General features: G+C 43.8%; 1 protein-coding gene and 1 long non-coding RNA gene across 2 annotated transcripts in view; both read right to left on the bottom strand.

Moving 5' to 3' along the window:
• Nucleotides 1–5,748, bottom strand: part of LOC138971759 (uncharacterized) — an 11,491-nt gene extending 5,743 nt beyond the window's left edge. The window contains exon 1 of the long non-coding RNA XR_011457361.1: nt 5,368–5,748. This is a non-coding gene — a long non-coding RNA (uncharacterized lncRNA). The remainder of the gene's footprint in view (nt 1–5,367) is intronic.
• The window catches only part of LOC138970230 (trichohyalin-like), a 113,876-nt gene that overhangs the window by 22,954 nt on the left and 63,422 nt on the right, over nt 1–27,500 (bottom strand). The gene's annotated exons all lie outside the window — the stretch shown is intronic.

The following is a 27,500-nucleotide window of genomic DNA, read 5'->3' as shown; positions in this document are numbered from 1 at the left end:
AGATATTAAGTACAGAGTTGCTCTTACTCGTTTCCGCGCAGGGGTATCCGAAATCAACGCTCACAAGTTTCGGTACGCACCAAACCAAACGACAAGAAACTGTCCTCTCTGTACAGCTGATAAAGAAGATGAACACCATGTTGTATTTTTATGTCCTTTTTATCAAGACCTTCGAGCAAAGTATTTGAAAATCTCGAACTCTAAGACGCTGCAACAACAACTTGTGTATTTCTGTGGCAGTAATGAGGATAATGTGTATTGGACTGTCATTGTATGCCTGCATTATTAGTTGTCAGTAATTATTACATGTGCTGATTGTTCTCTTTGCCTGCGCGCGTATAGTATGTTGGTTATGTTTGGTCATAGTATGTTTGTTTATGTTTGGTCGTTATCTTGCCTGTGCGTATATTGTATGTTTGGTCGCTTTCTTTGCCTGTGCATGTATAGTTTGTTGGTTATGTTTGGTCGGTTTCTTTGCCTGTGCGTGTATAGTATGCTTGGTCGATGTATGTATTGTAAAGCGCTAAGAGTAGACATTTTTCTAGAATAGCGCTATAAAAGTTTGCATTATTATTATTATTATTATTATAATGTTATATAGTCGGGTAGCTGAAATCTGTAGCTTGCCCAAAAAATGGGACGCTAAACGTTGAGGGTTACAAGCATCCACCTGGTCTCAATGGAGAGTCTGGACGTGGAGTAGTGTAGTCTAGGTAGGTGGACATTCTGAATTTGGTTTGTTTGGCCGCCATGACACTTTTCAAAATGGCCGCCTGAAAATCTTATGCGGGCCATATCTCACGTGTTATATGGACTGAAGAGACAAACTAAAGGGCTACATATATGTATTTTGACATGAAGAATTCAAATATGCAAGAGTAAACATGATCTAAGTAGGTGGACATTCTGAATTTGGACATTATGGCCGCCATGACACTTTTCAAAATGGCCGCCACAATCTACATTTTTCTTCATATCTCAGCTTATATTTGGGATAAACTCAAAAACATGGAGTCAATTCCTATGTTTTGCATGATGACAAAGTCAATGGTGGCACAAAAAATAACCCTAACATTCACATTTACTTACAAAAATGTAATATTTGACAAAATAGCTCTGTGCGATGTACGAATTTAGTAAGTATTATCTTTCTGAATTTGCTATCTTAGACAATGCCATATCAGCGTCCAAACAGTTTACTCCATATTGCTTTGGAGAACAAAAAATTGAAATCAATGATGGTGGGTGATGATATAAACTGAAAATTGTAATACTTCTGCGCCGAAACACCAATGATACTATATAGCATAATTATCATGCTAATTATGCACTTTCAGTACACAACAACTCTGACTCTTCAATACACAAGAACAATGTCAAATACCATAGTACAACATGATGCACAAACGTTTATGCATTACACTCGTTAGGTCTTCCCTTTTTAGCAATGAACATGTAATGATGGCACAATAATGGGTATGTAACATTATAAGAAACGATTTGTCGCTTCTGGATCACTGAGTATGACAGGCTACACGCCTCCATGGAAACAGAACAATAGTTTCTCAGGCACAAAGTGGTATTTCAAGGCTTAGTTGCGTAGCCCTGCCAAAGTGTGTGGGTTTCTGCAGTCTTTGCATCGGCATGCTCTTGTGCATCCCTGTCCACTGGACCAACATCTGCAGCGTCTTGTAGCACAAGATGTGCAGCCACAATCTATGAGCTCGAGAAAACGTTGTCTTGTGTCAGTTGTGGGTGCACGACTCAGCAGGATTGGCTCAATCACGTCGCCAGTCTCCTTCGTGACCAGCTTCCATCCACTGTTGACAACAGCCGGTACGTGTGGCTTAGTTTCCAGAGCCCGCCTCCACACAAGTGCCTGGTAGTGAGATCTCTTGATGTGTAGGTTCAAAGCATCTTGTGTGGGGGGGAAGTTCTCAAGCGTTTTCTTCACGCTGTGGAAAACGTCGCATCGCAGCGGCTGTGTGGACATGTGCTGGGTGTTCGGGTTGTAGAGTTTGCAGACAAATGATTCTGCATCTATGAGCACTTCCTCATCAGGAAAGTCTTCCATGCCAAGTCTTTGGAGAAGATGGGGATTGTCGAGGAAAACATTCCATGCAGATTTCTTCCCAATGCCAGCAAACTGGCTGGTGCTGTCAGAACCTGTGATGGAATGCCAGCAATGATTCTCTTTGTTGGTCAGTGATGTTAATTTGATGCACAGGCACAAAGTGCTTCTTCCGGGGTGTTCCTGTTTGCATCCACACAAAGATACTGAGCTGTGGTTGGTGAGCGACAAGTAGAACAAGAACATCAGTGTCACGGCTGACGATGACTACTTGTGGATATCCTTGTTCTCTTGCTTCTTTGGCATGAAGAAGCATTCTGGTATCTGCCTCTTCATGCTCAGCAGATGACAGATGTGTGACATCTCTGTCAGATGACGACCAGACCTTTTCGGCATCAGAAAAGCCACCGCTCAGCACCAGCTCTTTTCCAGGCTCATTCCTGAAATTCTTTGCCAGCTCTTCGCAAAGGAAGTTGGCCAAGCTGGCCTTGTTCTCCTCCAATAGTATGAATCTGTCCCATTTGCCTAGAGCTTGAGTGCGTGACAGTACATTCCTTCTTATCCCTTTCTTGCCGTCCGTTCTCTTGCCTCGAGTCGTCGATTTGATTGTTTGTTTGATGTACCTGTCAAAGACCAAGTCAACTCTGGTGCAGGAGTGTGAGAAGTACTTGTCAACGTGTTCTGCAACATTGTCACTCCACTCTCCTAAAGTCTTTGCTCCCATCCGATTCCCCAAGACTTGTATCATCGCCATCCCATCAACTATGGTGCAGGTTGTGCTTGGAGCTGGAGCAGCATTCTGTGGCAAAGTTTGCTGAAGTACTTTGGCCAGATCAGCTTTGTTTCTTGGCAGTCGCAATCTGCAGTCAGCAGTTGCTAGCGAGAGAGGCACTCCACAAAGCTCTTGTTCCAACATCTTGTTGATGTCAACATCCCGTCCTGCTTCCATAGCTGTTATCACACGTCTGAACAAGTCCCTGTCGGCTTTGAGGGCAACAGTTTTCTCCTTTCCAGTGTTGACTTCAAGTGTGTACATGCTCTGCAAGGTGCAGAGTTTCTTGGTTTTGATTCTGTCATGGAAAAGAGTCTCTTTCAGGACACATCTTTTCTGCACAACAAGAACTACTTAGATAATGTTTATTCTTGCATATTTGAATTCTTCATGTCAAAATACATATATATAGCCCTTTAGTTTGTCACTTTAGTCCATATAACACGTGAGATAAGGCCCGCATAAGATTTTCAGGCGGCCATTTTGAAAAGTGTCATGGCGGCCAAACAAACCAAATTCAGAATGTCCACCTACTTAGACTACACTACTCCACGTCCAGACTCTCCATTGAGACCAGGTGGATGCTTGTAACCCTCAACGTTTAGCATGTTGCACTTTTCTGAACTCAGCTACCCGACTAATGAACAGCTTCTGCAGATTTGTGTTCTTCATGTTACAGAAGAGACGAACCCTTATAAATCAGGTTCAGTGACATGTCATCAGGGTCTTAATGTATTTGTTGAATTTTATGCGTGACTATATATTATAACTGTGCAGATACTATTGATGTTATTTTAACCACTATTGTAAGGGGCTGTGGCCTTAGACAATTAAAGATTTGTTCTTGTTCTTGTTCTCTCTCTCTCTCATTACACACACACACGCACACGCACACGCACAAACGCATACGTACCCACGGTATCGTACACACAAACTCACACACAGAAAAACATCCGTGTATGTAAATATACGGTATCATGCGAGAGAGAGAGGGAGAGGTAGAGAGGTGGGAGGGGGAAAGAGCGAGCGAGAAAAAGAGAGCGAGAGAAGACAGAAAGACAGATGGAGAGAGAGAGGGAGGAGAGCGGGAGAGACAAGGAGAGAGCGATTTTAAAGAGGTACAGAGAAAGAGCGATTGAGAGGTGCAGAGAGAGAGAGAGAGAGAGAGAGAGAGAGAGAGAGAGAGAGAGAGAGATGAAATCAAATCAATTCAAATTTTATTTTACGAGGGTTGTGGAAGAGAGAGAGAGAGAGAGAGAGAGAGAGAGAGAGAGAGAGAGAGAGAGAGAGAACTCAGAACTCAGAACTCAGAACTCAGAAAGTGTATTGTTTAGGCTAACTGACCCGTTACAACCGGTACATAATCAAACATGACAGCCCCCCCCTCTCTCTCTCTCTCTCTCTCTCTCTCTCTCTCTCTCTCTCTCTCTCTCTCTCTCTCTCTCACTCACTCTCACACACATAAACACACACACTCTGACTTTCTCTCCTTCTCTCTCACACACACACACACACACGTACATACACACACACACGCACAATACATACATGTATGGGTATGTACAGGGGATGGCTGGTGCCTCATCAAATACATCCTCAACTAGGCCTACTACAGTGCTGGATAACAGCGCAATGTCGTCAGCAAAAAGCATTACAACTCAGACGGAGATAAACGTATCCCATGTCTGCCTCGTTGTATGACATCCTGCGCCAGTTTGTTGATCAGAGAGAGAGAGAGAGAGAGAGAGAGAGAGAGAGAGAGAGAGAGAGAGAGAGAGAGAGAGAGCGAGAGAGCAGGGGCGGACGAGGGGGGGGGGCTGGGGTTTCCGGAACCCCCCCCCCCCCCAGCAACAACAACAACAACAACAAATTTGGGGGGGGGGGTAATAATCAGTGACAAAATCTGCTGCCTGAAACTGGTCACGGTAATGATCATCCTCAGAATGCACCGGATTGCACAATTTTGCGTCCATTTTTTCTCCAAATTTTCATAAAACTAGAGACTATGTTTCTGATCAAAACGAATGACTAATCTGCTGTATCATTCGCTTGTCGGAAAGATCGGCCTACGCGCATCTCTCAAATATGACCTTCTCTTGTCTACTGGCTCGGAAGATTTATTATACTCCCAAATAGCACTTCTTTGCACCTCTTATGACTCCTTCGTCCTCTAGAATCCCGTACCCATACCAAATACGAGCTGATTTGGTGAAATAAAGCACATTTCTACTTGCAAAACCCATCGAACAGCCATTTCCGGTGCTCGATCGCCGACATTTTCAGCTTTGAAGGCTATTTACGGGCAAATATCAACCGCTCCCTGACTTGTTATGCATCGAGAAACAAATTTAGTTATCGCTGAATCAGTAGCTTACCTTAAATCCCGACATAAATCAAACAATACCTAGAAAACAGACAAAACTTGCCTTCACACGTGTCAGGAGCGGCCTTCGGCCTCCGTTCGGCCTTTGATCGGTTATCCCCCGTGATGCAGAAGATAGCGACAACAATAGTAATCACATACCAGTCAGTGTTGCCGATTCTGCTGGCTCTGTTAGGAGCAGCGTCTTGTGGCCTTCTTTACTCGTCTTTCTTCCGTGGTTCAAACTGGAAAGGAAGAACGATAGCCTGGCTCAAACGTGGTCCGTCGTACTCCTCCTCTTCCTCGCTGCTGTAAATACTGTGAGTGGCCATACTTGTTCGAGCATTGTGTGACGTAGTAAACACGTGTGCAAAAGGTCATGAGCCAAGACTGCGCGCGCGGTGGAACAATTCGGAACAGCAAAAAAAAGGTTTCAAAGTATACTTTTGGGGCTTCTGTGTTCATTTTTACACATACAATTGTGGTTAATGAATTAAGAGTGTCAACGTATCAAAAGTGACCCTAAACCTTGGACTTTTCCTTTAAGGGTGTCACCCATGGTAATAAATCCAATGTTACTTTAATGCGTAACAGCTCCCAGGGAAGACGCACCATCATTGAACAGGCGCACTGCACTTTTTTCCACTGAGACTAGTGAATCAAAGATTGGCCAAATCTCTGCGGCTCAGAAAACGGTGACAAATTGTCTGGTATATAGCAGCAGCCATATAAACCTAAATTGAAAAACAAAACAAAAACGGATTGGCGTGATGTTTGAGCTTGTTTTTCATCCAAACACAACATATGTATATTTGTTTGATTGGGGAGACGATAAACAACACAGTGCACTCGTTTGTAAATCTGTAAAACTAAAAACATCCGGGAATATCATCTAAAAATAATTTGTGTGTGAAGATTAACAAAGATGTAGTTTTGGAATCGCTCTACACAAACACGCATACGCACAGATATACACCACCATTTTTGTTTCGTATTTGAATGAAATATTCAGGTAAAAACTTGACGAAATGTAAAGAAAACAATTTGGTGTTTTTTCTTCTCTCTTCTGTGGAACCTTTTTCTGCAACCAGGGCTGCTACATGTACTTTATTGTTCAGTCATGGAGAAAACAATGCCGACAACACATAAAGGACTCGTAGGTGTCAGCTGCGCGATTGTTGTCGTGTTGGGTATGTTCGCTCGCGCTCTCCCTGCTTCGTTGTCTGGTTCTACGTCATCAACACAGGACGAAGCAGGCAACGTGACAGGAGAGATGCAGCCTCTCCCTGCATCGTTGTCTGGTTCTACGTCATCAACACAGGACGAAGCAGGCAACGTGACAGGAGAGATGCAGCCTCTCCCTGCATCGTTGTCTGGTTCTACGTCATCAACACAGGACGAAGCAGGCAACGTGACAGGAGAGATGCAGCCTCTCCCTGCATCGTTGTCTGGTTCTACGTCATCAACACAGGACGAAGCAGGCAACGTGACAGGAGAGATGCAGCCTCTCCATGCATCGTTGTCTGGTTCTACGTCATCAACACAGGACGAAGCAGGCAACGTGACAGGAGAGATGCAGCCTCTCCCTGCATCGTTGTCTGGTTCTACGTCATCAACACAGGACGAAGCAGGCAACGTGACAGGAGAGATGCAGCCTCTCCCTGCATCGTTGTCTGGTTCTACGTCATCAACACAGGACGAAGCAGGCAACGTGACAGGAGAGATGCAGCCTCTCCCTGCATCGTTGTCTGGTTCTACGTCATCAACACAGGACGAAGCAGGCAACGTGACAGGAGAGATGCAGCCTCTCCATCACCCAAACACAGCACACAATCACCAAGGCGGCATGTCTACACGGACCACCAAGGTAACACACAAGGTGCAATACGATAGCAGGCATAATGCTAACCTGGCATCGCAAGTAGAAAGCCAAAGCCATTCGCCTAACATCCGACATTCAAGTGAAAGCCAAGATGTTAGTACAAAGCAAACCATTAAAAAAGAAATCCAAGTACATCCTCTTCAGCGCCAAGAAGTCGCTACGCTACAAATTATTGAGGCAAAGACCCAAAGGCGTGCAAACTATGTCTCAGACACCAGCACAGGAACAGCCACTGAGGCAAACACCACAGGACGTTTTCTTACCAACCAAAATGTCAGCACCGCCTTGGATCATTGGTCATCCAGCCAGCTAGCTTCCACGCGCACCAGTGAGTTTGAGACCAAAGGACAATCGGCAAGGAGTCAATATACTGGCACAGTACAGTCGGCAAGCAGTCAATATACTGGCACAGTACAGTCGGCAAGCAGTCAATATACTGGCACAGTACAGACCAAAGGACAGTCGGCAAGCAGTCAATATACTGGCACAGTACAAACCGATAATTCACAGACCAGTCAAAGTGCCAGCACAATGCCTGTGACGATGGATTGGATCCCGCATTGTGGATTCATTGAAAGAACGCTAACACCCACATTGGAGGCAGCCGACTGCCCACCCACTCCAAAACTTTCTGAACGGCTCCAAGGCAAGATTGAGTGGGAGCTTGACTCTTTGGACTGTCCTCAAGAGCTCTACGTCCTGAACTATCGTGTGCCTGAAGATTACGGCTTTATCTTGGAGTTTCATCAGGTCAATCTGAAGGAAAATGACACCCTGTTAATATACAGTGTCGAACATGGTACCGAGATAGAAAAGAAAAAGCTGACTAAAGAGAGCCTGGACCTAGCACCTTTGATGTTGCATACAAACAACATGCAAATAGTTCTATGTTCTCAATACGGCCTCCATTTTCGGGCGAAGTTTACTATGAGCTATAAGGCGCACCCTCGTAGCTCTATTCCTTACTTTACAAAAATCAATATCCCTCGAACAATGGTTATTTTCACAACGAGTAGGTACATCTACAACTGTAGCGGCATAATCAGCATCCCTGAAGCAATCTCATGCGATGGCATTCGTCATTGTGAACACGGCGAAGACGAGAGCTATTGCCCATACCGTGATGAGGGCTGTGGTGACTGGTATCCTCACAACTACCAATGCATCAACGCGGTTTTGGCGATAGTTCCTCTTGATTTCGAAACAGAGACGGTGCCATCTGTAGCTGAGACGCATTGCGAGCGAGACGGTGCCACACTGGCAGTATTTCAAGACTCTGCCGGCCAAGAGATCATGACGAACATGATTCGCAAAAGCGGGAGTAGGCACGCTGCGGTGGGCTTACAAAGAGTACAGCCTGTCTCTGAGGACCAAAGCCATTTGTATCGTTTCCTGTGGCGGTGGGGGAAGCCGGGAAGTCCCATCGCGTACGACCAAACAGACTTACAGAGAACGGATGCGCACAACGATTGCGCACAGCTGAATCTTGATGATGGAAAGTCTTTGTTTAAAGCCGTTCCTTGTTTTGCAAGCTATCTACACTTAGATAGCTATATCTGCATGAGGCCTAACCCCCTGCGCTACACTCAGATAATGACTTTGTCTGGACTAGCTTTGCCAGGGGCAACTTCAGCATTTGACAAGTTCCCAACGAAAACATGCCCCGATGGCTCTGTGGTGCAGATATTTCACACCTGTCAGTGGGGAAGACGTCAGTTCGAATATGCGGAGGACCATGCCAGTGCTTTTTCTCCAAACAACTTTCCCTTATTCCAGTGCCGTAATGGTCAGGAAATTAACTACTTGCTGATCTGTGACGGAACAATTGACTGCAGTGACCACAGTGATGAAAGGGACTGCCAGTATCCGCAGCTTCCCCCCTTGTTGGAATCTTTTTTCATCTGCGCAAGCTCCCAAGAATTACCCAAGGAGAAACGGTGTGACGGAATGCTGAACTGTCATGACGGCAGTGACGAGGAGTCGTGTGTATCTTGTCAAGGAGGGATGATACTGTGCCCTGGTCTTGGCTGCCTCACTGTGTTCTATGGCAACATGTTCAGCTGTCCGGACTCCGGGGTATCTTTCAGTGTACCAAACTACACCCGGCTCCCAGCAAGAGTTATGATGGACGGCCATGGGCTGTCTTGGCTGTCACCTGTAAAGGACTGTAAAGGACTGTATCAGTGCCAAGAGGGATTCTGTATCCCCACCTTTCTGCTCAACAACGGAGAACGGGACTGCCCCAAAGGAGAGGACGAAGACATCCCAGTGTACAACATGACCTGTCCCGGTTACTACAGGTGTCAGGCATCTGGGACCTGTGTAGACAAGCTTTATGTGTGTGATGGAGTTCCCCACTGTCCCTACAAGGACGATGAACTGTACTGTCACCTCACCTGTCCACACGACAGCGGCTGTGTCTGCGAGGGTCAGGCCTACAAGTGTTCCAAGATGATTAATCCTCTTGACAACCTTAACGTGCGCCTCCTGGATCTCAGCTTTGCTGCTAACGTGTCTCTTGACGACTTGCACTTCATGGAGTACCTGGTGTTCCTCAACCTGTCCTTCTGTCGTCTGGTCAACGTCACTGTGAGTGACATGCCTCAACTACAGACTCTGGATCTCAGCTCCAACCTCTTGACACGACTTTCTTCTCTTAGTCTCGTGACACTGCCCGGTGTGATCTACTTGGATCTCTCCCACAACCCCTTGGTCAAGACTCTGACTGCAGAATTCACTGCCATGCTGCAGGTCGGTGAGCTAAGGAATTTGAAGGTTTTAAACCTGGTTAACATAAGCTTGACAGCCATTGACAGTAATATATTTAACCCATTGTCCAAACTGACGCACCTCGACGTTAGAGCGAATCAACTTCGTAATTACAGCAAAGAGTCACTGAACGGTCTGGTGTCGCTAGAAGAGCTGTACACAGACGAGACCAAGCTGTGCTGCCCTTACTTTCACCCGTCTTTGTCACGATGCTACGCCCCTGTGGATGAGCTCTCGTCGTGCAGTGACTTGCTGGGCAAGGGCATCTTCAAGGTTTGTCTCTGGGCCCTGGCAGTATTGGCGCTGGTCGGAAACAGCGGCGTCCTTCTCTACAGGTTGTTGTTGGTCAGAACTCGCACCCCACTGTCTGCAGCCAGCATCCTGGTGAAGACCCTGTGTGCTTCTGACCTGCTGATGGGTGTGTACCTGGCGATGATTGGTGTGGCGGACGCCCAGCTGTCAGGGACGTACGTCTCGAGGGAACGGGAGTGGAGGAGCAGCGTCATGTGCACGGTGGCCGGCGTCCTGTCTCTGGTGTCCAGCGAGGTGTCGGCTCTGTTGGTCAGTCTCATCACACTGGACCGCGTCCTGGTGCTGTGCTTCCCCTTCAAGCCACAGCTCCATCTCACATCTCGCTCCACAATCTTCACTTGTCTGGGGGTCTGGGTGGCTGGCGTCGTGCTGGCAGTGGTACCGCTCCTGACCGGCATGGAGTTCTATGGTCAGAGCAGCATCTGTATCCCGCTGCCCATCACACGGCAGCAATTCTCCGGGCAACAATACGCATTTGGCGTGTTTATCATCTTCAACTTTGTCATCTTCCTCTTCATAGGGGTGGGCCAGCTGATGATTTACCGGGCGGTCCGCAAAGCCAGTGCGGCGTCTGGAACAGCGAGTCGATCACGAGACTTAACTGTGGCCCGCCGTCTCTTCATGATCGTGCTGACAGACTTCTGCTGCTGGTTCCCTGTGGGTGTGATGGGCCTCCTTGCTGCAAGTGCAACTCCTATCCCCGGCGAGGTCAACGTGTGGGCCGCCATCTTCGTGCTGCCGCTCAACTCGGCGCTTAACCCCTTCCTCTACACACTCAACGCGTTGCTGGAGCGGTCAAGACAACAGAGGAAGGAGAGAAAAATAAAAAAAATCGTGGCCACGCTTCAGAATGAAATCTCTAACTTTAACGCGGCCACAGTTAAAGATGTGATAAGAATATGTGTCCGCTCGGGACTGGTGGGGAAAGTCGCTGTGGACACGATGTTTGATACTACTTCCGGTGCCAGACCCCTGACTGAATAAAATGCTTCTGGTGGTCGCTATGATCGATTGTGAGAGTTGTCCAACACTGCAAATGATTTCAACGATTATGTTCTTACACAGAGGCCGAAAAAAGGCCGACGCTGTCGATACCGTTGACAGCAATTAATGATCGCGCCCTGCCTCTGTTTCCATTTATGCTGCTCTTATTCTTACACTGTACCGAATTGCCCTTACGAGTAGAATTCGCCAATAATTCGTAATGATCGGCTTATGGTCGCAAGACATTCGTAAATGTTCTTAACCAGTCGTCTATTGTTGCGAACATTAGCATCATGCTCCTAATATTCGCAAGGAAGGCATATTCTTCACTTTTTCGCAACGTACTCTTAAGTATTCGCAAGCCATTCGTAATCATCGCAATGTATTCGTAGCCCTCGCAAGGCATTCGCAACCATTCGTTAGGTCTTGGATTCGTATGCATTCGCAATGATCGGTAGAAATTTGCAACCCATTCGTAAGACATTCGCAATGATTCGTAAGACTTCAAATGTTCAATATTTTTCCTGTCCATTCGTCTCTCTTTTTTTGCCGAATACAATATTCACACCGTATAACCGGTTGATACGAAGAAACTACCCACGCTCCGGTTCAATCCATTTCAGCTCTCACGCGGCGGCAAAGCGAGGTGAGTTGCTCCACAAATTGCATCATAACTTTCACAAAAAGACATTTTATCGTATTATTGTTGTTTGCACTTTAGCATAAGAAGTATGCGTACCATATTCCAGAATTATTTTATTATTTAAATGCACTTGTAGAAGGGGAGCAGAGAATATTGACACATTTCAAGCGTTCTGCGCCAAAATGTTGACTTGTTATTGTTATTATGGAATATGTAATGCAAGTAAAAGATTATAGTCAACGGGAAAGTCAAGATTAATCAATTCTTGAAACATGAGTGTACTTTTTGGTCTTTGAAAAGTTGCAATTCGATTACATGTCAAGAAATCGCGTAGCAACCCAACAAATTGCCGGTTGATACTCTCACGCTCGGTAGGGTAAGACTCTCACGCAAAGTTTTTATTCTCTGGTTGAGACTCTCACGAATGATTTTTGCTTTATTTGAGCAAAAAAACCAACAATTTACTCGTTTATGCAGGCAATCTTTGTTTGTCCGGTATTTTGCCAAATATTTCCCACACTGATAGAACTAAGTCTATAGCACAAGAAACGAAAATTCGTCTCCCAATTCCCTAAACACACACATACATTAGAGTACAAGCATATCTAGACACGGCTCATACCTTAGAAGGTGACAAACGTCCAATGGTAAAAACTGATGACAGCGTAGAATTTAAAAAAGGGACATGCAGGTGACTGGACCAAGGGGAGGCAGAACAATGAATAAACAAAAATATAGAACAGGACAAAACGGAGAACAGAAGCCCACCTAAAAATACCCACCACACTGGGGCGCATGAGGTGACTCTGGGAACTAAAAATGAGATACCCCCAGGATCCCCTAGAGCAGACCCGGGGGGGGGGGGGGGGCAACATATATACTAGGCTAACATTTGTATCCACATCATGCAGCATGACATAACATGAAAAATATACTATACACAATATTAGATTAGATGTTGCGAGCAACATTTTATCAAAATTCATATAACTAGCACACATGTACACATACTTACACACACTCACCCATTACAAAAGCATACAGCGACTATCATCCACATTAACCATGTCACTATTATAGATACAACAAATCCAGTAAGACAATCATGATATAAGTATAAAAGTATGGTATACCATCATAACATGAAATACCATACGTGACGTGTGTAGCATGCAAGGCAAAACAAGTAGAGGGAAGTAAAAGAATCATCAAGAGAGAGATAGAGAGAGAGATAGAGAGAAGTGTTAAACATTAAGAGACTACATAAGAGATTTTGCATCAAATCCAAACAGGTAAACATGCTAATACATGAAATATTCTCCGTTTTCCCAACAACAACAAAACTGCGTGAGAGTCGCAACCGAGTATGCGTGAGAGTCGCAACCTTTCAAAATAAAGCAAGCGTGAGAGTATCAACCGGCAATTTGTAGGGTTGCTACGCGATTTCTTGACATGTAATCGAATTGCAACTTTTCAAAGACCAAAAAGTACACTCATGTTTCAAGAATTGATTAATCTTGACTTTCCCGTTGACTATAATCTTTTACTTGCATTAAATATTCCATAATAACAATGAAAAGTCAACATTTTGGCGCAGAACGCTTGAAATGTGTCAATATTTTCTGCTCCCCTTTTACAAGTGCATTTAAATAATAAAATAATTCTGGAATATGGTACGCATACTTCTTATGCTAAAGTGCAAACAACAATAATACGATAAAATGTCTTTTTGTGAAAGTTATGATGCAATTTGTGGAGCAACTCACCTCGCTTTGCCGCCGCGTGAGAGCTGAAATGAATTGAACCGGAGCGTGGGTAGTTTCTTCGTACCAACCGGTTATACCGTGTGATATCACAATCGAAAGGATAATCGTCACTATGTAAGAGCAGCATTTTGTTTGTTTGTTTGCTTAACGCCCAGCCGACCACGAAGGGCCATATCAGGGCGGTGCTGCTTTAACATATAACGTGCGCCACACACAAGACAGAAGTCGCAGTGCTCACAGGCTTCATGTCTCACCCAGTCACATTATTCTGACACCGGACCAACCAGTCCTAGCACTAACCCCATAATGCCAGACGCCAGGCGGAGCAGCCACTAGATTGCCAATTTTAAAGTCTTAGCTATGACCCGGCCGTGGTTCGAATTAACCCACGACCTCCCGATCAAGGGGCGGACGCCTTACTACTAGGCCAACCGTGCCGGTAAGAGCAGCATGACAAACATAGTAACATACTTGTTCAATAACCCAATGCTGATTGATTAGGTTGCATTTTAAAACAGAATCTAACAAACCCATAGCCAACACTCTATCTGTTTTTATATTTAGTCAAGTTTTGACTAAATATTTTAACATCGAGGGGGAATCGAAACGAGGGTCGTGGTGTATGTGCGTGTGTCTGTGTGTGTGTCTGTGTGTGTGTCTGTGTGTGTGTGTAGAGCGATTCAGACTAAACTACTGGACCGATCTTTATGAAATTTGACATGAGAGTTCCTGGGTATGAAATCCCCGAACGTTTTTTTCATTTTTTTGATAAATGTCTTTGATGACGTCATATCCGGCTTTTCGTGAAAGTTGAGGCGGCACTGTCACGCCCTCATTTTTCAACCAAATTGGTTGAAATTTTGGTCAAGTAATCTTCGACGAAGCCCGGGGTTCGGTATTGCATTTCAGCTTGGTGGCTTAAAAATTAATTAATGACTTTGGTCATTAAAAATCGGAAAATTGTAAAAAAAAATAAAAATTTATAAAACGATCCAAATTTACGTTTATCGTATTCTCCATCATTTGCTGATTCCAAAAACATATAAATATGTTATATTCGGATTAAAAACAAGCTCTGAAAATTAAATATATAAAAATTATTATCAAAATTTTTTTTTCGAAATCAATTCAAAAACACTTTCATCTTATTCCTTGTCGGTTCCTGATTCCAAAAATATATAGATATGATATGTTTGGATTAAAAACACGCTCAGAAAGTTAAAACGAAGAAAGGTACAGAAAAGCGTGCTATCCTTCTTAGCGCAACGAATACCCCGCTCTTCTTGTCAATTCCACGTGCACTGCCTTTGCCACGGGCGGTGGAGTGACGATGCTACGAGTATACGGTCTTGCTGCGTTGCGTTGCGTTCAGTTTCATTCTGTGAGTTCGACAGCTACTTGACTAAATATTGTATTTTTGCCTTACGCGACTTGTTACATTTAGTCAAGTTTGACTAAATGTTTTAACATCGAGGGGGAATCGAAACAAGGGTCGTGGTGTATGTGCGTGTGTGTGTCTGTGTGTGTGTGGAGCGATTCAGACTAAACTACTGGACCGATCTTTATGAAATTTGACATGAGAGTTCCTGGGTATGAAATCCCCGAACGTTTTTTTCATTTTTTTGATAAATGTCTTTGATGACGTCATATTCGGCTTTTTGTGAAAGTTGAGGCGGCATTGTCACGCCCTCATTTTTCAACCAAATTGGTTGAAATTTTGGTCAAGTAATCTTCGACGAAGCCCGGACTTCGGTATTGCATTTCAGCTTGGTGGCTTAAACATTAATTAATGACTTTGGTCATTAAAAATCTGAAAATTGTAAAAAAAAAAAAAATTTATTAAACGATCCAAAATTACGTTCATCTTATTCTCCATCGTTTTCTGATTCCAAAAACATATAAATATGTTATATTTGGATTAAAAACAAGCTCTGAAAATTAGATATATAAAAATTATTATCAAAATTAAATTGTCCAAATCAATTTAAAAACACTTTCCTCTTATTCCTTGTCGGTTCCTGATTCCAAAAACATATAGATATGATATGTTTGGATTAAAAACACGCTCAGAAAGTTAAAACAAAGAGAGGTACAGAAAAGCGTGCTATCCTTCTTAGCGCAACTACTACCCCGCTCTTCTTGTCAATTTCACTGCCTTTGCCATGAGCGGTGGACTGACGATGCTACGAGTATACGGTCTTGCTGAAAAATGGCATTGCGTTCAGTTTCATTCTGTGAGTTCGACAGCTACTTGACTAAATGTTGTATTTTCGCCTTACGCGACTTGTTTTATATTGAATCTGATCACAATGTTTAAATTACCGTTTCTTCAATACAAAATCTATTGCATAAATTTGTGACTGGTGCTTACCACACATTTAATGTTCAAATCTTCTATACATATAAATAAAAGAGAGTGTCTGTCTGTCTGTCTGTGTGTGTGTGTGTGTCTGTCTGTGATCGCCAATGCTCCGAGAAGGGAGGGGGCAGGAAGACGATGTCGTGCATGTGCACTCCTGTGACTGTGAAGATGTGCACCTGACCACCACCGCCGCTGCCGATGCCGCTGCGCTGCCAGCCCTCCAATCCTCCTCCGCCTCCCCCCCCCCCCCCCCCCCCCCGAAGAGAGAAACTTTTAGTTGTGGCTTGGCTCTTCTAAAAAAAAAGTAAACTTGCCCCCCCCCCCCCCCCCCCCTTTCAATCCCCAGATCCGACCCCCCCCCCACCACCACCGCCGACTCCACAACTACCACTCCCACTAGCCCTACATCATCAACACCAACCCAACCACCATCCCCAGCACCCCCATCATCCCCCAGCACCACCACACCAACCCTTTCCTTACCCCCTAAAAGAAAAAAGAATTATAGCAATCTCGATGTCATCACTGCATGTCTACTAAAAGGGCTACATTTCGTCTACAACACATCAAAGCACAAGCCGCGTCTGCATCCCTCAGCAGGTTCACGTCATATTCCGGAGTATTCAGATCAAAGCACGAAGCCGCGGCGTATCAGCACGATTGCAAAACTGAAGAGAATTCTCATGCCCTCATACAGATAAAACACTCGAAAGAATTGTGTGTGTGTGTGTGTGTGTGTGTGTGTGTGTGTGTGTGTGTGTGTGTGTGTGTGTGTGTGTGTGTGTGTGTGTGTGTGTGTGTGTGTGTCTGTCTGTCTGTCTGTGGTCGCCATACCTCTGAGATGGCAAGAGGCAGGAACAAGATAGTGTGAAAGAAAAATTAACTGGACAGTTCCGGAAATTTCTAGAAGGTAAGGGAGATAACTTTTTTTTTGTATCCAAACAAAGGAGGTAAAGCCAATGATAATGGCATAGCGAGCGTCTTAAATTGCTACAGGGCTCTGCTTACTCCCGGGCGAAGCCGGGCTTAACTGCTAGTCTATACATCTATACATATAAATAAAAGAGAGTGTCTGTGTGTGTGTGTGTGTGTGTGTGTGTGTGTCTGTCTGTCTGTGGTCGCCATACCTCAGAGATGGCAAAAGATAAGCACAAGATATTTTGCATGCACACTGCCCTGGACCCACAAATGTGCACATGGGTTTTAGTTTCTCCAGACATTGTTTCCTTCCTCGGATAATTACCCTCCCCGTCTATCAATACAGTCTATATAGTGCAAGGGAGGTAAGTCATGCTTTGTCACCCGGCTTTTCGTGAAAGTTGAGGCGGCACTGTCACGCTCTCATTTTTCAACCAAATTGGTTGACATTTTGGTCAAGTAGTCTTCGACGAAGCCCGGACTTCGGTATTGCATTTCAGCTTGGTGGCTTAAAAATTAATTTATGACTTTGGTCATTAAAAATCTTGAAAATTGTAAAAAAAAATATATTTTTCTAAAACGTTCTAAATGTACGTTCATCTTATTCTCCATCATTTGCTGATTCTAAAAACATATAAATATGTTATATTTGGATTAAAAACAAGCTCTGAAAATTAAATATATAAAAATTATTATCAAAATTTAATTTTTCAAATCAATTTAAAAACACTTTCATCTTATTCCTTGTCGGTTTCTGATTCCAAAAACATATAGATATGATATGTTTGGATTAAAAACACGCTCATAAAGTTAAAACAAAGAGAAATACAGAAAAGCGTGCTACCCTTCTCAGCGCAAGTACTACCCCGCTCTTCCTGTCAATTTCACTGCCTTTGCCGTGCGCGGTGGGCTGACGATGATACGAGTATACGGTCTTGCTGCGTTGCATTGCATTCAGTTTCATTCTGTGAGTTCGACAGCTACTTGACTAAATGTTGTATTTTCGCCTTACGCGACTTGTTATGTTTGTGACTTGGGGGTGAGAAAGAGAGAGAGTGGGAATGTGAGAGTGAGAGGGACAAAGAGATAGTTTTGACATGTACGTGGTCTTCCCACATATTCGGGGCATTTTGACCGATAAATATTTTCAATCCAGGTCAACCTGACCTATTGTTCTACGCTTCTTGGAACAACACTGCATGCATTATCACAAGCTAACGCACAGTTTAACGCACGCACGCACCAAACACACACACACACACACACACACACACACACACACACACACACATATACACTCATACTCACACACACAAACACACATATATATATATATACGACTTGTGTCTGTGTGTGTGTGTGTGTGTGTGTGTGTGTGTGATTGATCGCCATGCACGGCCAAAGTTCTCGATGGATCTGCTTCAAATTTGGTGTCCATATTCAGATACACCCTGCACAAAATCTGGTCGATGAGATATTTCAACACGTGCTCTCAGCGCGCAGCGCTGAACCGATTTTCGTTTTTCACTGCACGTTACTATTTTTAGATCTCCCTTCCTTCGTGCGCCGGCGTCAATCGATATTCCCGTTTGTACGTTAATATATTTAGAAGGTCACTGCACGTTACTATTTTTAGATCTCCCTTCCTTCGTGCGCCGGCGATGCCGGCGTACACCCGGCAAAGCCGGGTCCCCGGCGACGGCCGGGTATTCGGCTCTACTTCTTCCCGGCGAAGCGGGTAATCATCTAGTATGTATATATATATACACTCATACACACACACACACCGTCACACACACAAATACACACACACCGTCACACACACACACACACACATACACACACACACACTCACATATACACTCATACTCACACACACACACACATACACACCGTCACACACACAAATATAAAATATACACACACTCACCCACACACACACACACACTGTGACACACAACACACACAAACTCAAACGCACGCACGCGCACACACACACACAATAACAAACACACACAATAACAAACACACACACACACACACACACACACACACACACACACACACACACACACACACACACTCACACACGATCAAAATCGAATGAATAACGACACACCTATCCGTGCCCCGCAGGAAAAATATCAATTTCAGGCGCCTGTGTTGTGTAAACCTTGTCACACATTCATACAGGTGCAGACGAGCGTCACACACACCGATCTCCCTACCCCACGCAACCTGCGTCTAAACCTTTCTCCGTCCTTCGTGTATCCTGAAACCCTACCTGTCGCTTCACTTGTTTAGTACCTGTGGGGCAAGGACTGTACGTGATGAACAACGTTTTCTGGTTCTTTCGTCTGTGATCTTCGTCATTTCCTCAAGTCGCTGCCTGCCGGTAAGTGTTAGTCATTTCATTACCCAACCAATCCCCCTTTGATGACCGTGAACCTGGAACACGTTGTCACAGGCTTTCTCTCTATACCAGTTAAAATTAATGACACGTGAGTCTGTTGTGGTTTCCCTGTCTTGAATAACCGTGAACTGCTTATTATTAACTTGAGACGCCGGTTGGTTAATGAACAATTGTGTGACCGGCCTGTAATCTACGACTGATTCTCCCACATTATATTGCTGGAAGCGAGACGCAGATTACAATAAGACTTACGGTCTATTCACTCTAGCACGAAGGTTGAAATAAATGAGACCTGTCTGTTTACTTGAAAACCGAAAAAGCTCGACTCTCTATTTAGCCCCATGTAATGATCGTCGTCAAAATGAATGAATGTCAAAATTTTCACTTTCGTTCAGTGTAGGACGTCACTACTACGGGGCTGATTCTGGAGATAGCCGACAGCAGAACAGTGTATCGGCATGTTTTCATAGACTAGATCGATTGACCTACTACGCTTGGGTGGTAATTGATCGCTCTTGATTGACTTGTTCAGGCATGATTTCAATTGAGACGACACAGTCATGGTGCGGCTCATGCAATGTAGGTACAGGCGCCGGATGTTGTGATTTTCTTTGTAAGCGATGCTGCCGGCTTCTAGTTCTGAAAATGGGACAACGTAGTTGTACGCTGTCCTAAGAATGGGACATTCTTCAACATTTCAATGCAGAAGTAAGTTGTGATTCTAAGCATCAACACTCGCATGCCAGTGAACCTACAGAAGAAACCTGTGCTTTCATCGTTTTATTCTTGTCTACGGGCATTGTGAATGGTTTTAAAGTCACAGGTAGGTCGTTTTTGATTTACCTGGTTATCTTCATTATATGTCAGCATTGCTGTGAACACTGCATGTAGAGGCAACCACGCAACGTTACGATGTCGTTATAGCATCTGTCTTCAACATTTAAAGACATAAATTCTGGTGCTTTTTAATTTGAGCTTTAAACTTCAGCACTCAAGCTGACTGCCAGACTGGCTTCTATTGGGACAAGGGAGTATGAATGTATTGCCCAAACACGGATAGGGTCGCAGGGTTTCATTTGCTAGTGCGCCTTTGGCGCATAACATCTCAAAATGTCTCACTGAGATTACGAACCACTGCGCCACCTCAGGCACACTTTTCACGGGAGTACAGTGTTCGGAATGTCCTAAGCAAAAACAAGTCGCGTACAAGGCGAAATAACAACATTTAGTCAAGTTGTCGAACTCACAGAATGAAACTGAACGCACTGCTTTGTCACCAAGACCACATACTCGTAGTTTCGTCCGTCCACCGCTCGTGGCAAAGGCTGAGAAATCGATAAGCCATGCAGAATAGTGTGGTAGTGGTCGCGCTGAGCAGGGTAACACGCTTTTCTGTATGTCTATTCTTTTTAGCTTACTGAGTTTGTTTTTAATCCAAACATATCATATCTATATGTTTTTGGAATCAGGGACCGACAAGGAATACGATGAAATTGATTTCGGAAAATTAATTTTAATCATATTGTTCATATTTTTAATTTTCAGAGCTTGTTTGTAATCCAAATATAACATATGTATTTGTTTTTGGAATCAGAAAATGACGAAGAATAAGATGAAATTATTTTTGGATCGTTTAATAAAGAAATAAATTTAATTACAAGTTTGCAATTTTTAATGACCAAACTCATTCATTAGTTTATAGGCCACCAAGCTGAAATGCAATACCAAAGTCCGGCCTTCGTCGAAGATTGCTTTGCCAAAATTTCAATCAATTTGATTGAAAAATGAGGGTGTGACAGTGCCGCCCCAACTTTTACAAAAAGCCGGATATGACGTCATCAAAGGTATTTATCAAAAAATATATATATAAATATATATATATTTGGGGATAATTATCATTCCCAGGAACTCTCATGTCAAATTTCATAAAGATCGGTCCAGTAGTTTAGTCTGAATCGCTCTACACACGCACAGACACACAGACACACAGACACAGACACACACACACAAGTACACAGACACACAGACACACAGACACACACACACACACACACACACACACACACACACCACGACCTCGTCTCGATTCCCCCTCTATGTTAAAACATTTAGTCAAAACTTGACTAAATGTAAAAACGCGCACCAAGCCGAGCAACCTGCGAGTTTGTCATTAACTTTTAAAATGTAATTCATTAGTATTCAACTAATCCTGCAAACTAGCTGTGCTTGCATGTTTACCTGTCTGGAAACTGTCAACAGAAGCGATATCAATCGAAACACAGACCCACACACACACACGCACACACGCGCGCGCGCAAACCGGATTCACTGGAACATTCTCATATCACCAAATGGCACCAAATAGCACTATTTTGCATCTTCCGACAAAAGCATTTTCGGACCGCCTAGCCTGTTATGCGCGTTTTTGCTTCGACTATGTAATGTCCCATTAGAATTTGGTTGACAGGGACAATTTTCCCATCGTCTTTTTCTTCCAGGCTAAACCCTGGGGTCGGAGTATAAGGGGGAGGGGGTATGAGAGGAATGCGGCCGGCGGCCATAAACGCTCTGACTGCCTGCTTTGGTTGTTTGGAATTTTGTAATGTATTGGTTACTGTTACCATCCTAATTCAAAACAAAAATTCCCGCAATGCCCAGGCAGTTAATTTTCGATATGTGAACAAGTGGCCGGATGGTCTTACAACGTGTTAAAGCCTGGTCACATCTGAGATGGTTAGTCTGACTGTTAACACGAGAAGGAGTGTGCTTTTTTAATGACAAAAATCGCGGGTTTTTTTTCTCCAGAGTGTGTTGCTTCTGTGGTATTAATCTGTCATTGAAACGCGAGACTGCTTCACTTCGTCGAATATGTACAATGTAATAGTTCATCCTCACCAATGTGTGCTATGTTTTGCTTTATAAAAAAGCTGAGGCGCACATGTATTCTGAGAGGGTGTCATTATTACGCATTGGCGATAACATCAGGAACTATTTATCATTTCTCTTTATAATGGTTTAACGTACCGCCATGACAGTGGTGGTGGTGGTGACACTCCTTGTTTCACTCGGCGATCTCTGTCAGTTCATGGTAATGATAAGGAAATAAAGACCGAACACTGTTCGTCGGTTAGGTGCGTGTGACATGATAGTGGTAATCAGATGAACAGTCTTTGTAAGGACAACACACATTATGGAAACAGGATTTAAAACCTTGCGCGCATTCAAGCGTTGAGTCAGTCAACAATGCGAAACATCATTCAGTGTACACGGCGAACACTGACATATATTATATGTTCCGGCCGTTAGAAACATTGGACTATACACATACCTTTTTTCATAGTATGGTTTTCATAGTGTGGTTTTATTTCTCTGGAAATGTTTGCCTGACGTATATTTTGACTCCGGTTTTCATGATAATTGATATTTTAAAAGTATGCTTGAAAAAAAATGTCTCCAAACAAGAAAAAAGAAATAAAACACGAAATAGTGCCTAGTTTATAAATAGGCTGCCAAAGTCCGGAACATTTAAAGTCTATACACACTTAAGGTATAAAACACAAACTTTCGATAGTTTTGCTATTTCACTCCAGGAGTAAAACGACTGTCTGTTTATGCCAGTAAGGCGCTATTTAATTACACTCCAAGAATTAAATATACAATTATAACACAGTGGAAATCTACACTTCCCTGACGCTGGCGGGTCACAAATACGTGTGACATCGGCGTCATGCCGCTTCTGTTAGGCGTGTGTAAAACATCCGTTTCACTTGAAGGGAAACGTTATTATCTTTCGTGTTTTCTACAACTATGCTTTGAACCGTTTTCAGCGGCAGTAAATACACATTTTTAATGTTTTTGTTTATTTGTTAAAGTCTGTGTGATTGCTGCGCTTATACTTATAGTCAGGAAAACACTTTTACTGAAGCTTCATTTCTTCCTTTTGAGACCAATTACAAATATTTGGCGTGGTGTTTTGTATTCTGTGTGCCTTTATCGTTGATGTTTTATTTCCTTTGTCTCTTTTTTTCAGGCAAATGAAAATGGCGTGGCGCATCATCTTTATTCTGGTTACGTGTGTAGCAAGCTTCAGTGACGGGGACAAGCTCTTTCCCAAACCCTCACTGACAGAAAACAGGTCAGCCAGGGTTCTCAAGCTGGACTGCAAACCACCAGAAGACACCACAAGTTGGCAAGATGTTTACGACATCAGAGTCTTCGTCTGCCTTCGGGCACCGCACTTCGACACTTGTGTGAATCACACAGTGGCCAGCATAACCAACCGAAATAAGAAACCGAAACGCGGCTCAGTGCTGCCGTCCATTGCAAAGGTCACCTTTTCAGGCAGCTGGATGCCCGCAGGATCTCCTACTCTGACTGTCGAGACGCCATTCTCCAGCCAAAACTACGGCGTCTATTACTGCACATCTGAGTACGGCAGCTCAGAAGGCATTCGGAAATATTCAGCGGGAATCTCTGTGGACGATTCCAGCGACACACGCCGGTCGCCGCTTAAGCGAGATAGATTTGAGGTTCAAATCATCAAGGCACATGCTGTGAACGTGACCTGGCGTCCTCCCGACGACTCTGAGTTTCTGGAGGGGAGAGTGACAAGATCGTTTGTGGACAGAGAGGAAAAGGTCACGACCTTCCCAAGGCCATTGTTCATTGCGACAGCCACCAGGGACTTTGTCTACGACAATGCCGGGGTTTTGCTGACTGAGTTCGAGCCTCCGTCCTCAACTGGGCCAAACTATACCGTGAGTGTGTACGTGGGTAGCCAGAAGTGTACTCCGTTCTGTCGGTATTCATGCAGTGTCCCGTATCACGCCTGCTGGGGTGAGGCTGCTCACTTCTGTGAGTGCAGTCATGGAGAAAACGTTGTTTCAACCACTGCAAGCATTGAGAGCTCAGAGAAGTCGGTGACTGCAACCACGAAGTCTGCGTATTACTCCGTGACTGCCAGCTCTGGTTTGTCTAAAGGTGGTGTAGGGGGAGTCATCTGCTTGGTCATCGTTGTTTGTGTTGTTTTGATCATAGTTCTTTCTATCCTTTTAATACGTGCCAAACTTCGTATAAAGACTTTGCTGAATGCTCGGACAGTTAACACAGAATTAAACACACTTACTGTAACAAACGACAGTAACACAAGGACAGAAAACGTTGAACCGGTGACCAACCACCGAATTCAAGAACCCAAAGTAAACCCTGGACACAAAACGACCGTTGATCTTCCACCAAAGAAGCCGTCTGAAAATAAAAGCAAGGGCCTCGACGAGCAGATCACTCAAGACCTTCACGGGGACAGCGACAGGCGGGAAGACGACCGTCACAGGCGGCAAATAAACGAAGCATCAGGTGGTGAACGCCAACGTCTCTTGGAACCGGAGCCCGCCCACGACAATAACCCAGCCGGGACTGAAAAGAAAAGTGTGCTGCATTCCTCTGAAGAACGGGCTGCTCATCCTTCTCGGAATTCGGGAAGTGGTGGTGCTAGATACAAAGACACACACCAAAATCCTGATGTTTCGTTCTCGTCCCAACCTGTCACAAACACTAGCAGAGCAGATGATCGCAGTCCACTTTCCCCCTCCACTTCAAGGCATTTTGATGATTCCAATCCTATCCAAGCTCAAGTAAATACATCGACAGAACATCAACCGATAACGGAGTTCGACCACGGAACGAGAGGAGAATTCACTACAGTAAATGATATCCTGGTCAGTCCGAGTTTCGAGTCAGCTTTGAACCGAAGACCTCCAAGTAACGGCACAGAACAACAACCAAAATCTGTAACAGAAGAATCGCGTTCCGACAGCAAGGAAGTGCCATAGGCATAGAGAGACAATATAGCCATCTGTACTGCAGTTTACACCCACACAATGGGCGGGGCGACTATTTGTGTGGTATGTGAATAAGGAAAGCTTCACTCTGCACAGACGGCAAAAGAAGTTTCTCTCAGAGATTGCAAGTGTGTAGACCAAACAGCACTTGACTGTACTGATACCCTTGAAGGAACAATCTTTCTCATGAAAACAGTTCAACTCACTATTTTAGATCTGCCAAGGCTTTTACATGTATGAGATAGGACGATCCACTATTGGCGTTTACAAAATTAAATCCCCCAAAATATCCCATTCTGATCAGATTTTTAGTATGTTTTCAAGTGTAGGAATCGTCTTATTCTCATAAAAGCCTAACCAGTTCTAAGATGGTGAATTAAATCGTTCATATGAATAGAATTGTGTCTTGAACTCGTGTTTGAGTCGTTAAGACACCACACAAGTGATTTAATTATTCTACACCAGTCTATTCCGCTTCTGGCGACTGTGTGTGATTGACAAATTAATGGCTTCTTGATCCATTATTCCACATTGTCCACCCACTTCTTACACTGGTTTCCTCTCCTTCTCTGAATGGTACCTTGAAGGATTGTTGTGTGTGTGTGTGTGTGTGTGTGTGTGTGTGTGTGTGTGTGTGTGTGTGTGTGTGTGTGTGTGTGTGTGTGTGTGTGTGTGTGTGTGTGTGTTTTAGACCATCCGATCGTTTGGCGTGTGCAAACCGACTTGTGAGCTTTTTTCCTGTGGAACCTCTAAGGGACAATTTTAGTGGGGAGGTCGGGCTTTACCTGTAGTGAGCAGGGTCATTGGGTTCGAGGTTGTGCTGAATGATCTTGCGTACTTCTTCGTGGGTGATATATTTAGTAGCGTGCATACTACGTGACTTGAAGCACTGATCGCGCTAGGTGGCGTGTTGGTCGGTATCAGTTAGAACCTGGCAAGAACAGCTTCCACACAACAACATCATTCCGTGAGATCTAAGAAACAAACAGACTGGATTTGTTTTTATCATTCCGTGAGATCTAAGCTACAAACAGACTGGATTTGTTTTTATCATTCCGTGAGATCTAAGCAATAAACAGACTGGATTTGTTTTTATCATTCCGTGAGATCTAAGCTACAAACAGACTGGATTTGTTTTTATCATTCCGTGAGATCTAAGAAACAAACAGACTGGATTTGTTTTTATCATTCCGTGAGATCTAAGCAATAAACAGACTGGATTTGTTTTTATCATTCCGTGAGATCTAAGCTACAAACAGACTGGATTTGTTTTTATCATTCCGTGAGATCTAAGCTACAAACAGACTGGATTTGTTTTTATCATTCCGTGAGATCTAAGCAATAAACAGACTGGATTTGTTTTTATCATTCCGTGAGATCTAAGAAACAAACAGACTGGATTTGTTTTTATCATTCCGTGACAGTGCCCAAAACAAAACTTGCATCAAAGGCTTTGAAGTGATATTGATCGTATAATTTGGAAGTGCTTCTCTTGGTCAATATACTGGTCCAACAGATCAAATAATCATGCTGCAGTGCTAGGAGTTTCTCGGTTGTTACATCTTTGAATTGTAAGTGGCGAAAAGAGATCGGTACTCCTGTGTACAGAGTTCAGTGTGGGATAAGCGCTAACCTTGAACTGTTATGGTTATTCCCGATCTGGTTTCATAGCGTGTTCCCCCAATGCGGAACTACCGCCCTGATATGGCCCTTCGTAGTCGGCTGGGCGTTAAGCAAACAAACAAAAATATGGAACTGTTCTTTTACAGTCTCTGGTTGAATCGTGCCTTCATTTTTGCCAGCATTGTGTAATATGCTTTAAACGTATGTTGTTTTGATAAATCTGGTAGCCATCCATGCATTAGTATCTGGTTCATGCGAATGATATGCTTCATTAAAGAATTTTAAGTGAGAAAAGTCATTTTCTTCAGTGCTGAATGCTTAAAAACCGCAGTTGACAACCAACAAGAAAAGAATTGTCTCTGTTTGTGAATTCTGAAATTTTACAGCTTATAAAGATTGTATGTCGTGATTAATGCCATTAAGAAATGGAGCAAAAATAAAGAAGGTAATAGTTAGGTCCAGATCCTTACTCCCGTGACCATTCTCTGGCTGCAAAGGTTTGACGATTGATTTGACTTCTATGGACCCTTTAGAACAAAATTAGACCCCCCTACACCTTCGAAAAATGCTGGCATTTTTCCCCAGAGGCCAAAATCCAAGATGGCCGCCAGCGCTATTTGGATAAATCAAGTTTTGAACCAAAGCACCTAGAATTATGTACAAAGACACTTTTTCGGGTAAGTCGACCATGAGGATTCCGATTCCGATATTAATTTGACGTTACGACATCATTTTCATCCAGAAATTCAAGATGGCCGACATCCGGTAGTGTGAAAACTAAAC

This window comes from Littorina saxatilis, linkage group LG7, assembly GCF_037325665.1.
Source record: "Littorina saxatilis isolate snail1 linkage group LG7, US_GU_Lsax_2.0, whole genome shotgun sequence".
In the NCBI taxonomy this organism is placed as follows: domain Eukaryota; kingdom Metazoa; phylum Mollusca; class Gastropoda; order Littorinimorpha; family Littorinidae; genus Littorina; species Littorina saxatilis.
Note: the sequence above shows the minus strand (reverse complement) of the source record. Positions and strands in the feature narration are given on the sequence as shown.